This window comes from Pteropus vampyrus, unplaced genomic scaffold (genome assembly GCF_000151845.1).
Source record: "Pteropus vampyrus isolate Shadow unplaced genomic scaffold, Pvam_2.0 Scaffold35, whole genome shotgun sequence".
NCBI classification, from domain to species: Eukaryota; Metazoa; Chordata; class Mammalia; order Chiroptera; family Pteropodidae; genus Pteropus; species Pteropus vampyrus.
In genome coordinates this window covers 6,003,086-6,015,371 of record NW_011888816.1, presented here as the reverse complement: position 1 = coordinate 6,015,371, position 12,286 = coordinate 6,003,086, and the positions used below count along the sequence as shown (strand labels likewise).

Below are 12,286 nucleotides of genomic sequence, written 5' to 3'. Positions count from 1 at the left end.
TATTAATCATTTGTCAAAATTTACTTCCTTAGGACCGATACCTGTAAGTAGAATTACAGGAGCCAATGTTTTTGAATTAAAATTAGTAAAAGATAAAATGTTGCTGTAATATGAAGACAGAGGTTTGAAAAAGCAGCAAAATGGAAGACCTTTCCTCCTTTCTTCCCCTGTTTTTTCTTTCAGGAAGTGCTCTTTAGCCTGCAGACTCCCTCAGTAAAGCAAAAATCCATGGTCTGAAAGTCTAAGACATATGAAGCTTGATGACGCCTCCATACTAGATACCTAAAAGGTACTGAAAAAAAGTTTTCTGAATTGAGTGAAAATTTTTTGGCAGGAAAACCAGTCTGATCCTAGGTGCTGTTTAAAACCCACTTCTAAATATTTGTAGAGCAATAGTTCTCAAAGTGTGGTCCAGGGCAAGCAATATCAGCCTCACCTATGAACTCGTGAGAAATACAAATTCTTAGACCCCCCCTTTTGACCTAGTGAATCAGAAACCCTGGAGGCAATCTTTATAGCTTGCGTTCTAGGAGATTCTGATGCTTGCTAAAATATAAGAACTACTGGCCTAGAGCATTCTAAACCTGCAGGCATACTAAGAAAATATCACCTTTATTAATCAGAGAGTAGAAAAAAGATAAATAATTTTTCGAACTATTATTCTAATTGGTACCTTGTTCATCTTGAAGACTGAGGACCTTATTGATAGACAATGTTTTCATCTTCTGTTCCATCTCCTTTAGATTTATGATTTACATGTTTGCAATGTCAGCCATGCTACTTTTTATACTTTAATGGGTCCCAAATGGACTCACTAACGATGATATCAAGAATGTTGTTAAAGAAAAGGATCATAAAAGAGTTCCTAGCTTATTCTGTGAATCAAATAAAATATTTAATTAGTTTCAGAGACAGAAAATGAAAGTAGTTTGTATTACCAGTAAACCCTGGTACCAATTTCCTTTTACTTAGAAATACAGCTTGTAATTAAATGTATTCAGGCTGTTTCCCACCCTCACCCCCACCCCATAATTTAATCAGCAACTTACAGTCATTTTCTACATCTTTAATATAATGGTAAAGAAAGGCTCGGGTAGCAAAGAAACAACCAAGGAAGTAAAGAGGAAGAAAATCAGTATTTTACTGAGTACCTACTACATTGTTAAAAATAAAGAAAACTTCATTTAAAATGGAGCCAGGAAACCCTGCAAGGGGAGCTGTCACACACCACCACTCAGATCCCAAAAGGAGGACGTACTACACCAGGAGGAAGTTAGAATTTCTACGTGCTCAGCAAAACACTGCCACCTTTGTCAGTCATCACCAGAACCTTTTAGCTGGTGGCCTTCAGGTTTGAGCTCCTGGGAATAGCCCAGCCAGTGAGAAACTGCCACACTCAACCAATGAGAAGCCGTTAACACTCTGATCTTCCATAGGACCCTTCTCATCCTCTTTAAAAGCAAGTCCCCTTTCCTCTGAATTTGGATTTGCCTACAGTTAGCCATAGTTTGCTTGTCCCGAATTGCAATTCCTCTGCTATTTCCAAGTAAATCCACTTTGCTGGTAAAATAACTAGCTCTTTGTTTGTTTTTTAAACACCATGCTAAGTATTATGCATAAAGCTTCATATGTGAGGGTTAAATGAGAAAATATAACCCCTATGAGGTAGCTATTATTATCCCCATAATACAAACGTGAAGATCAGACAAAGAGATATTTAAGTAAATTTTCTATCTTACCAACTGTAAACTTATTAAATAGCAAAGTTGAAATTTGAAGTTGTGCTTCTATGGTTCCAAAACCTATGCCTTTTCTAATATATTAGACTTACTTACAACATGATACAAAACTGTGTTTTCATTAGCGTGAATAAAAAATTCCTAAAGAAATACAGTTAGTAAAATTTTAGCAATTTTTAATAGTTTTCCTATTTAGTATTTTTTAAAGACACATACAGTTTTTTTTTTAATTAGCTACTATTTTACTTTTATTTGCTATGTAAACAGGAGGAGTAACCAGGTTAAATGTGAGAATGAACAATTTAATCTCTCCTGAATAATAAACATTTGTGCTTTCAATTGCTAAATTTAATTTTAAAAACACTGTGCTGGCAATAGAGCTGTTTAGCAGCTTTATGGCATGTTTTTGGAAATTTGCTTTTGGATTTGGCAACTCATGCAAATTTTATTTTGATCATGAACAAGACAAATTTAAATAAGGAAATTCAAGAAAGATAATATTTAAGAGGTTGATTTTAGAACTAAATTCCAACTGGCAATCAAAATTATCTTCTTTTCTTAGTGCTGTGTTTTGAAATTCACCAGTACCAATAGTCGTTATCAACAGTTGTTATCAATAGTAAGCAAGATGGCTAGCTAAAGGCAAAGGTGTGAAAGACTTTCTTCCATGACAAGGTAATGGGCCATATGGGAAAAGAAAATAAAACCAGACAATTTGATCAATTTCATTTCAAAATACTAAGCAAATAAAAAATCACCTAAAAACAGACCTCGTAATGTCAACAGTATTCTATTCTGCCAACTGAGTTACAAGTTGATTCACTGAAAATGAATTTTGAAATAATATAGAAATAAGATTGCAGATATCCTTTCTTCCTCAAAGAAGAATATGAGTTTGTCACCTTTTCATAAGGAATAGTAATTGGTTATTTCAAGAACTATACAAAATAGGTATCATCATGTCATACTCTTTATAATAAAGCAATTTAGATGAACTAGAATAGAGAATAAAAATGTTTATTAAAAAATGAAAAAAAAAGCCATTTCATTGTGGCTCAGATATAACATATTGCATTATCAAAACTATTTATAAATCTACAACATGCAATCAAAACACAGAGCGAAGTTATGTAATTCTACCAAACCACAATATACATTGTGAAAGCAGTCAACCGGAAGATAAAAGATGGGGTAACCACAGCTTATTTAAAAACACTTTAATTTTTTCCTTTATTTTTTGTTTGAAATCAGGAATTCCTTACATTTTACTTCTAAAAGGTAATTCTTATTTAATTCAAGTATTTAATTATTTACAGTGGTAAACTAAACACTATTATGTAAATGAAACATCTTGTAGATAAATACAAGAAAAATACAAGAGAGAAAAAGGATGAGATGGCCCAGGTCCTCAGGAAAAGCAAGCTACTGGAATGAACAGGTCAATAAAACTATTTGTAGAATGAGATGGTTGTCTATTTTCAGATCATTAAGCTATTTTTAAATACCCTGAAACCAAACCCACATTTAAACGGCAAAGCCAGAACCATTCACTGTGTTTATTAAAATACAATCTCTTACTAAGCCAAGCACAGTGAAAGGCCAAACTCACCCTAATATGACCTCAGACTTAGAAGGCTGCCAAAGAATTTTTTAGAGAAACAGTAACCAAATGTCGCTTATACCTACTATTCTAAGTAATATAAAACTAAAGCTTAGTAGATATTTCAGGACTTAGATTTGTGAAGTTAAAAAAATATATGAGCAAATGTGAGCAGACTTTTAAAATGTACAACTCTAAAATAGTAAACCACTCTATTTTTAAGATTTTGAACACTGAAATAATCTAACACCAATTCCTTACCCTTTCACCTTTTCAACTCCTCCTAAACCTTTTCTCAGCAAGAAAATGAAGTTCTCACATAACAATGCAGAAATGCATTATTATGGTCCCTGTAGGGAGCCATTCCTGCAGCACTTTTGGTAAAACTGAATTCCTTCTGTTCCTACTGCCTTGTCTACAAAATGCTTCCTTTATTCCTGTTCCCAGGCTGTGAAGATCTGTTCAAAATGTTACAAAATTGAAACACTTGGTTCCACTATAAATTTATGGACAGTTGGCTCTCCTTATCTGTGAGTTCCTCATCTGTGGATTCAAAGAACAGTGAATGAAAAATATTTGAAAAAAAAGTTTCATTGTTGCTGATGTGTACTATGTAGTTAGGCCTACCATGGTTCTGTCTATACTGAACATGTACAGATTTTTCTTCTTGTTATTATTCCCTAAACAATACAGTATAACAACTATTTACATAAGATTTACATTGGATGATATAATCTATGGGTGATTTAAAGTTTACAGGAGGATGTGCGTAGGTTATAGTCAAATATTACACCATTTTACATAAGGGACTTGAACATCCGTGGATTTTCGTATCTGTCGGGGTCCTGGAACCGCGGAGGGATGACTATGCTCTAACCTCATCTGGTTGCCTGCTGCTACTGAGGGATCCCAGAACCATCTCTAGATTATAAAGGATTGAATTAGTAAAAAATAGGCTCTAATCAACAACACTCTTCAAACGCAGAATTATGAGCTTCTCTCATAATTAAGTGGTGTTTATCCCACGAATTCAAAGTTGGTGTGACATGTAAAAATGAATCAATGTAATTCACCATATTCATGGGCTAAAAATATCCTACCATATATAATCATTACAATAGGTGTAGAAGAAACATTTAACAAAATACAATCATTCATGATCAAAACACCAGGAAAAGAATAAAAGAGAAACTTAATCAAAAGAAGAGCAGCTATGAAAACTCTACAACTGACATTATTCTTAATAATAAATGATGTTTTTCTCCTAAGATCAGGAACAAGGCAAGGATTACGTTTCTATTTGACCTTAAACTGAAAGTTCTAATTAGCGACAACAAGAAAAAGAAATACAAATTGAAAAGGAATAAGTTAAACTGTCTTTATTCACAGATGACATGATAGTATATGTAGAAAATCCTAAGGAATCTACAAAAGTTACTAGAAATGAGTTTCGTAAGGTACAGACTATAAAATCAAAGTACAAAAACCAATTGTATGTCTACATCCTAGTAAAAGAACACTAGAAATTAAAATTTTAAATACCACTTACAAACAAACAGAAAACAAACAAACAAAAAAACTCATGGAACTAATAAGCAATTATAGCAAGTTTAGATACAAGGTTAATATATAAAGGCCAACTGCTTTCTTACGTACAGCAATAAACAACTGGAATTTGAAACTAAAGACACAAGGCCATTTACATTAGCTCCAAAAAATGAAATGCTAAAGTAAATACCTAATAAATAAGTATAAGATTTATATGTGGAAAAGCGCAAAACTCTGATGAAAGAAATCAAAGATCTAATTAATGGAGAGGTATTCCATGCCCAAACTTAGGAAGATTCAATGTTGTCAGGATGTCAGTTTTTCCCAACTTGATGTACAGATCCAATGTAAACCCAATCAAAATCCCGGTAAGTTATTTTGTACATATCAGCAAACAGATTCTAAAATTTATACGGAAAGGCAAAAAATTCACCATAGCCAATAAAATGCTGAAGAAGAAAAGATGAAGGACTGAGACTACCCAACTTCAAGACTTTCTATAAACCCACAGTGTGGTATTAGCAAAAGAACAGAAAAATAGATCAATGGAATACAAGAAAGAGCCTAGAAATAGGCCTACACAAATATATTCAACTCAATTTTGACAAAGGAGCAAGGCAGTTCAATGGAGAAAGAGTCTTTTGAACAAATGAGGCTGAAACAAATAGACATCTACGTACATGAAAAAAAAAAAAATGAGTCCAGAGACACACCTTACATCTGTCACAAAATTAACTCAAAATGGATTATGGACTTAAATGTAAACCACAAAACTTGTAAAAGAAAAATAAGAAAAATCTAAATGACCTTGTGTTTGGCAATGACTTGTTAGATACAACAGCAAAAGCATTATCCATGTAAGAAAAAACTGATAGGTTGAACTTCATTAAAATTAAAAATTTCTCTGTGAAAGACACTGTTTCTCTACTACCAGATAATGAATGTCAAGAGTCTCTGTGTATCCTTACAGAAAACATTGTGTGTGTATTTGTATGTCTATGTGTGTGTTATTACTCCTTACTTCCTTTTAAACAGAGTTATATACTCAACATGTTCTGAACTTTTATTTTGTTAATGTGTCTTTGTAGATCATCTCATGTTTGTACATAGCTTTTTCATTCCCAACTTTACAGTTGCGTAGCATTCCATTATATGTGTTCAACACAATTTTTTTAACCAGATCATACTGATGGATTTACACTGTTTCCAATATTTTGCTATTACAGACAATTCTGCAAATACTAAGCTTTATTTCTCAAATTTATATGCATACTAATACAATAAATTCCTCAAATTGGGACTGCTAGGCCACAGAAAATGTAAATGTTAAATAAATATTGTGAAGTTGTTTCCCATAAAGGTTGTACTCTTATACTACTATGCTCCCCCCAGTAGTATAAGAGAGCACTTGTTACCCTCCCTATACCCTTGACAGCAGTGTTTTATCAAACTTCTCAACACTCACCAATTTTAGACTGAAAAATGGTACTCAGTGTAAGTTTTATGAATGAGGTAGACTAACTTTTCATCTGTGTAAGAACCATTAATATTTTTTTTCTGTGAACTATTTATTCATAAGTTTTGCCCATTTTTTAAAAATTGGATTGTTGGTTGATTGTTCCTTTTCATACTAAAGAATATTTCTCTTTAATACCTTGAGGCTTCTAGTATGTTTGATATCAATTTTTTTTTTTTGCTCACAGTACATCTTTGGCCATTTCTTATTTTCAATCTTTCTTAAATTTAAGGATTCTGAATATAGTTTTAGTTCCAAAACAATGTTTTCTGGGTTGTAACTGTATCCTCGAGAGTTTTCATCCCTTTTCTTCCCCATTACAGCTTTCCTTCATCTTTTCCAACAGTTCTGCCTCCCTAGGAGGAATCTGTTTGATTATTCAGTGATATTCCCTCTTTTGAGCTGCTGAATTCATCTTAATAGGTTGTAATCTTAATGGCTGTAGGCTATTGCAATCTCTTAGATGGTGTGGAACTGGCAGTCAGTATAAGATATATCCATTTTAAATCTGGTGTACAAGCAATGAATGAGCTTGCAAAGTAGAACTGCTCTGCTAAGGATATTAGGGAACAAGTGGAGGATGTGTGGTGGACCTCGTTTACCTGCAAGGACATGAGCAGTTCATCCCACAGTGCAACCCTCCTCACAGCTGCTGATTAGGCAGTTTCCCAGAGGACTGCATATAGCTTGCAGGCAAATACAGCCTCTTTCCACATGCCAGAAATATCCAGAGGTACAGCCCACCCTAAAGCATATGCCTTTCAGATAAGTGAGGAATCCCTGATCTTTACCAAAAGTTCTGCTGGGCTTTCAACAACATAGATAATGAAGCCCTGAGGTTACAGCATTTTTATCTTTCATTTTTTTTTATAAAGCATAATTACATGATTTATGACAGGATATATAAATACTCAACTGCTTTTAAGTCCTCTACTACTCCCTTGGTTATGACTAGATATAATTATCTTCAGGCTTTTCTTCTTTTAAATTATTCTGTAACTTTTAAATCAACTCTGAGATATATATCCTAAGACAAAAAGCTCAGGAATCTTTACTAAATGCCTTAACACTTTGTTTTAAAAGTATTTAAGATAAGTTCTTTCTTTATATACTCCTCAAAGATTGGATAAATAAACATTTTGATTAGAAGTCTGGAAATGTTATGGCGGTTTGATATTTACTGAGTATGTGCTAGACACTGAGCTAGAGTCTGAGGACAAAAATAAGAAAAAGGACCCTGCCCTCAAGGGTCCCAGTCTAGCAAAAGAAAAGAATACTCACATAAAGAAATACAATATAATGTGATCAGGACAATAATGAAATATGTGCAGAGTCCAAAGGTTAACATAAAGGCAGCACAGGAACAAGGAAGTACAGAGGAATTTGTGGTCAGCTAGATTTTAATGAGAAGATAGGAATCTGCCCAGTGGCCACAGGAATTATAGATAGAAGGAAAGACATACATTCTTTCAGCAAAGTTCATCATTTGGGAAGATATTATGGGACAGATACTTTGAAATACTTGTCTTAGATAAACAATGATAAATAAGACAAAGCCTCTGACTTTATGGAGTCAGATGGAGAACCAGTAATGAAGTAAACCAGTAATTAAAGAATACTGTGGAAATAAGACCTAAACTTAGATGCAAGGAACAAACAGAAATTAACCAGGTGAAATGTATGTATGTCAGGAGTGGAATGGAGGATGGTGTCAGGGAGGCATGACATTCCAAGCACAGAGAAGAGCATACAGAAAGGCAAAGACAGAGAGAAACAGAGACAGAGAAGATGCCAGAAGCATAGGTGGCTGAGATAAGGCTAAAGTGAAAGTAAGAACCATATCATAAAGGATCTTTTAAATTGGGGTTTGGACTTTATCTTGAGGACAATAAAGAACTAATAAATTTTTTTTTAACATGAAAAGACTTGTTCAGATTTGTGTTTGAGAAGAAGTATGTAGCTATAATACAGTGAATAAAATAGAAATAAATCTGGAAGTAAACAAAACAGGTACAGTAACACAGAAATGGTTTATAGTAGTCTGAACTAAGTAGCAATGGAAATAGAAAAATTGGGTGGGGAGGGCCGAGAGATTTGGGAGATAGAATAAACAAGCCTTACAAATGATTTGATTGGGAAGAGAGAGAAAGACAAAGTCAAAGATGATGGATGCCTCAGTTTCTGGTCTGGGCAAAGGGGTGGTGGTCGTGGTGGTCGTGGTAGATGGTACTGTTATTCAGTAAGATAAAAAAAGGGGAGAACAGATTTTGAGAGGATAAAATGATCACTTTAATTCTGGTCAGACATAGTCTGAGATGCATTTAAGTTATTCAAATGAAAGTGCCCAATAACCAGTTGGATGTATAAAATCTCAAGACAAAGGCGTGGGCCAGATATGGATTTCAGAATCATCCATATAGAAAGTAAATGATAACTGAAGCAATGAGAATAGATGCAACTGCCTGGGGAGAATGTACAAGGTGAGAAGAAAACCTGACAAAATTCCAGAGAATACTAACATTTAGAAGACAAAGGAAGAGCTTAGAAGAGTAGATTGTGAGGAAAAAAACAAAAAGGAAGATGAAAATATTAACAAGAGAAAAAAAGAGAAAGCACTTAATGAATGTTTACTACATGCTAAGCGATATACTAAGTGATTTATGTGCGCTACCTCATTTAATCCATACACACCTTATGAACAACTTATTATTATCTGCATTGTTATAGATATGGACATTTTGGCTTAGAGAGATCAACTTGCTCAGGTTTACACATTTGGTTGGGTGTAAGTACAACCAAGATTACACCCCAATCGTGCAGAGCCCTTGTTCTTAACTGCTACGCTGCACTGCTTCCCATGAAAGGCTGAAAAAGTGTGGTAATCACACAAAGAAAAACAGTGATTCAATAAGAAATACACCATTCCAGTAGCACTGAGCTCACCTAGTACCAAGATCTTGGTTTCTAATAACTTTCTCCATTAAAAGAAATCAGGAACAATGGCTGATCTATGGAGTGCTCAGGAAATATATAGAATCAGCCTGCAGCATCTTGTCGTGCTAAAAAATAAGAAAGTGATCAAAGCAAACAAACCACCTCACAATGAGAGAGATATGTCAAAGGGACACAGAAAACCAACTGAAAGCTTCCAATGGCCACAGTTATAACAATATGAGCAAAAAATAAAGTAGAATAAAGTACTATAACCCAGAGTATAAACTAAATGTTCATGAGTCCATACAGAATAGATTGAATGAATGAAGAGACAAATTTAGGGTGCAGAAGAATTCCAAATAAATTATACAGATGCTCCCCCTTACGAAGGTGGACTGAACTCTCCACTCCTCAAATGTGGGCTCCACATAATGACTTCCTTTCAAAGACACTGGTATGGAAAGTGGGGGAGGATAAAGAGTCACTTTACAGAAGAAAAATATGACAAACACTACCTCAGGCAAGTGTTCAAGGTTCACATCAACAACAAGTCATGCTGATAGTATGCACCCTTGATATGCTGTGATAAACCCATAACCCCAATCTAATCATGACAAAAACATCAGAAAAATCTCAACTGAGGTATATTTTACAAAAATGCCTGGCCAGTATGCTTCAAAATTGTCAAGTTATCAAAACATGGGAAGTCAGAGACTGTATCATGGCCAAAAGGAGACTAAGGGTGCATGACTGTGAAATGTAATGTGGTATCCTGAATGCTTTCCTGGAACAGAAAGAGACATTAGCTAAAAACTAAGGATATCTGAATAAAATACGGACTTCCATTAATTATAATGTATCGACGTTGGCTCATTAATTGTAAAAAATGTATTAGATTAATGTAGGATGTCAACCATTGGGGAAACTAAGAGGTTTATGAGAACTCTCTGTGCTATCTTTATAATTTTTCTGTAAACCTAAAACTATTCTAAAATTTAAAGTTTTTTTTTAAGGCACATTAACAGTGTCAAAGGCTGATAAATTAAACGTCAAAGGCCAAGAGCAGTTTCAGTGGGTTCAAAGAGTGAAAAGTCAGATACACTGGGCGGAGGAGTGAATGAAAGTAGAGAATGGAATTGTTTATGTATAGCTTCTTCCCAGAACTCTGACAATGAGGGGGAGAACAAATTAGAGCTGGAAGTAGATATTGAGTTGAAGAAAGTGGGTTTTGTTTTTGCTTTGTTTTGTTTTTAATCATGGTATAATTCACATACCCAAAGAGTCACCTTTTAAAGTGTACAATTCAGTGGTTTCCAGTATATTCACAAAGTATAATCATCCCCACTAATCTATTTCCAGAACATTTTGATTATCTTGAAAAGAATAGGTAAAGTTAAAGGAGACCTAAATAAATGGAATATGTTCGTGAATAGGGAGACAGTATCCGTTAAGATGTCAATAAAACCAAAATCGTCTACAGACTCAATGCAATCTCTATCAAAGTTCTATTTCTTTTTCACAGAAATGTAAAAGCTCATCCTCACATTCATGTGGAATTACGAGGAGTCCTAAACGGCCAAAACAATCTTGAAAAAGAAAAATAAAGTTGGAGGACTCATAATTCTCAACTTTGATACTTACTACAAAACTATAGTAATTAAAACATTATGGTACTGACACAAAGAGAGACATATAGACCAATGGAATAGAATAAAAATCCTCTAATTAAACTCTCATATATATGGTCAATTGATTTTTAACAAGGGTGCCACGACCATTCAATGGGAAAACGACAGTCTTTTCAACAAATGGGTGGTAAGAAAAATGGATATCCAAATGCCAGTTTGACCCTTACCTTACATCATATATAAAAATTAACTCAAAAGGGATCAAAGACCTAATCTAAAGAGCTAAAATTATTAAATTCTTAGCAGGAAATGTTGAAGAAAATCTTCATCACACATTAATTATAAGGTATCAATGGATTTGTCAAACATTTAATGGATATGACACCAAAAGCACAGGCAAGAAGAAAAAAATAGATTAATTGGAATTCATCAAAATAAATAACTTGTGCAAATCAAAGATTGCTATCAAGAAAGTGAAAAGGCTACCTATCGAATGGGAGAAAATATCTGCAAATCATTTATCCCACAAGGGATTAATAGCTAGGATATATAAAGAATTCCTAAAACTCAATCCCCAAAACCAAGCAATCCAATTCAAAAATGGGCAAAGGACCTGAACAGACATTTCTTCAAAAAAGATATACAAATGGCCAATAAGCATATGAAAGAAAAGATGTTTAACATTACTAAGTCATTAGGCAAATGCAAATCAAAACCACAACAAGACATCATTTCACAACTACTAGGATGGCGATAAAAAACAAAACAAAACAAAACTGAGACCAGAGACTCAAACAGATGCATGTATAACAATGTGCACAGTAGCAAAAAGGTGGAAATAACTCCTGTCCATTAACACCTGAATGGATAACCAAAATGTGGTAAATACGATGGAATATTATTCATCCACAACAAAGAATGAAATTTTGATGTATGTTACAACAATATTGATAGACCTTGAAAACACGCTGCTTAGTGAAATAAGACAGACACAAAATGACAAATACTGTACGATTCCACTTATATGAGGTACCTAAAATAGGCAAAGTCAAGAAAGAGAAAACAGAATAGAAGTTATAGGGGCTGGGGAGAGGGGAGAAATTGCTTATAGGGTACAAAGTTTTTGATGGGAACGATGAAGTGTTGAGTATAAAGAGTGGTGATGACATTATACAACATTGTTAATGGATTTAATGCCACTGGATTGTACATTTACCAGTCATTAAAATGATAAATATTCTATTATGTATATTTTACCACAAGAGCAGTCATTCTCTATTGCTCCTCCCTGGCCCCCCATCCCTGGCAACCACTCATCTAT

The 12,286-nt window shown here is 34.1% G+C and overlaps 1 protein-coding gene across 2 annotated transcripts in view; it reads right to left on the bottom strand.

The window, feature by feature from the left end:
- The window catches only part of TFDP2 (transcription factor Dp-2), a 120,186-nt gene that overhangs the window by 90,973 nt on the left and 16,927 nt on the right, over positions 1-12,286 (bottom strand). The window lies entirely within an intron of this gene.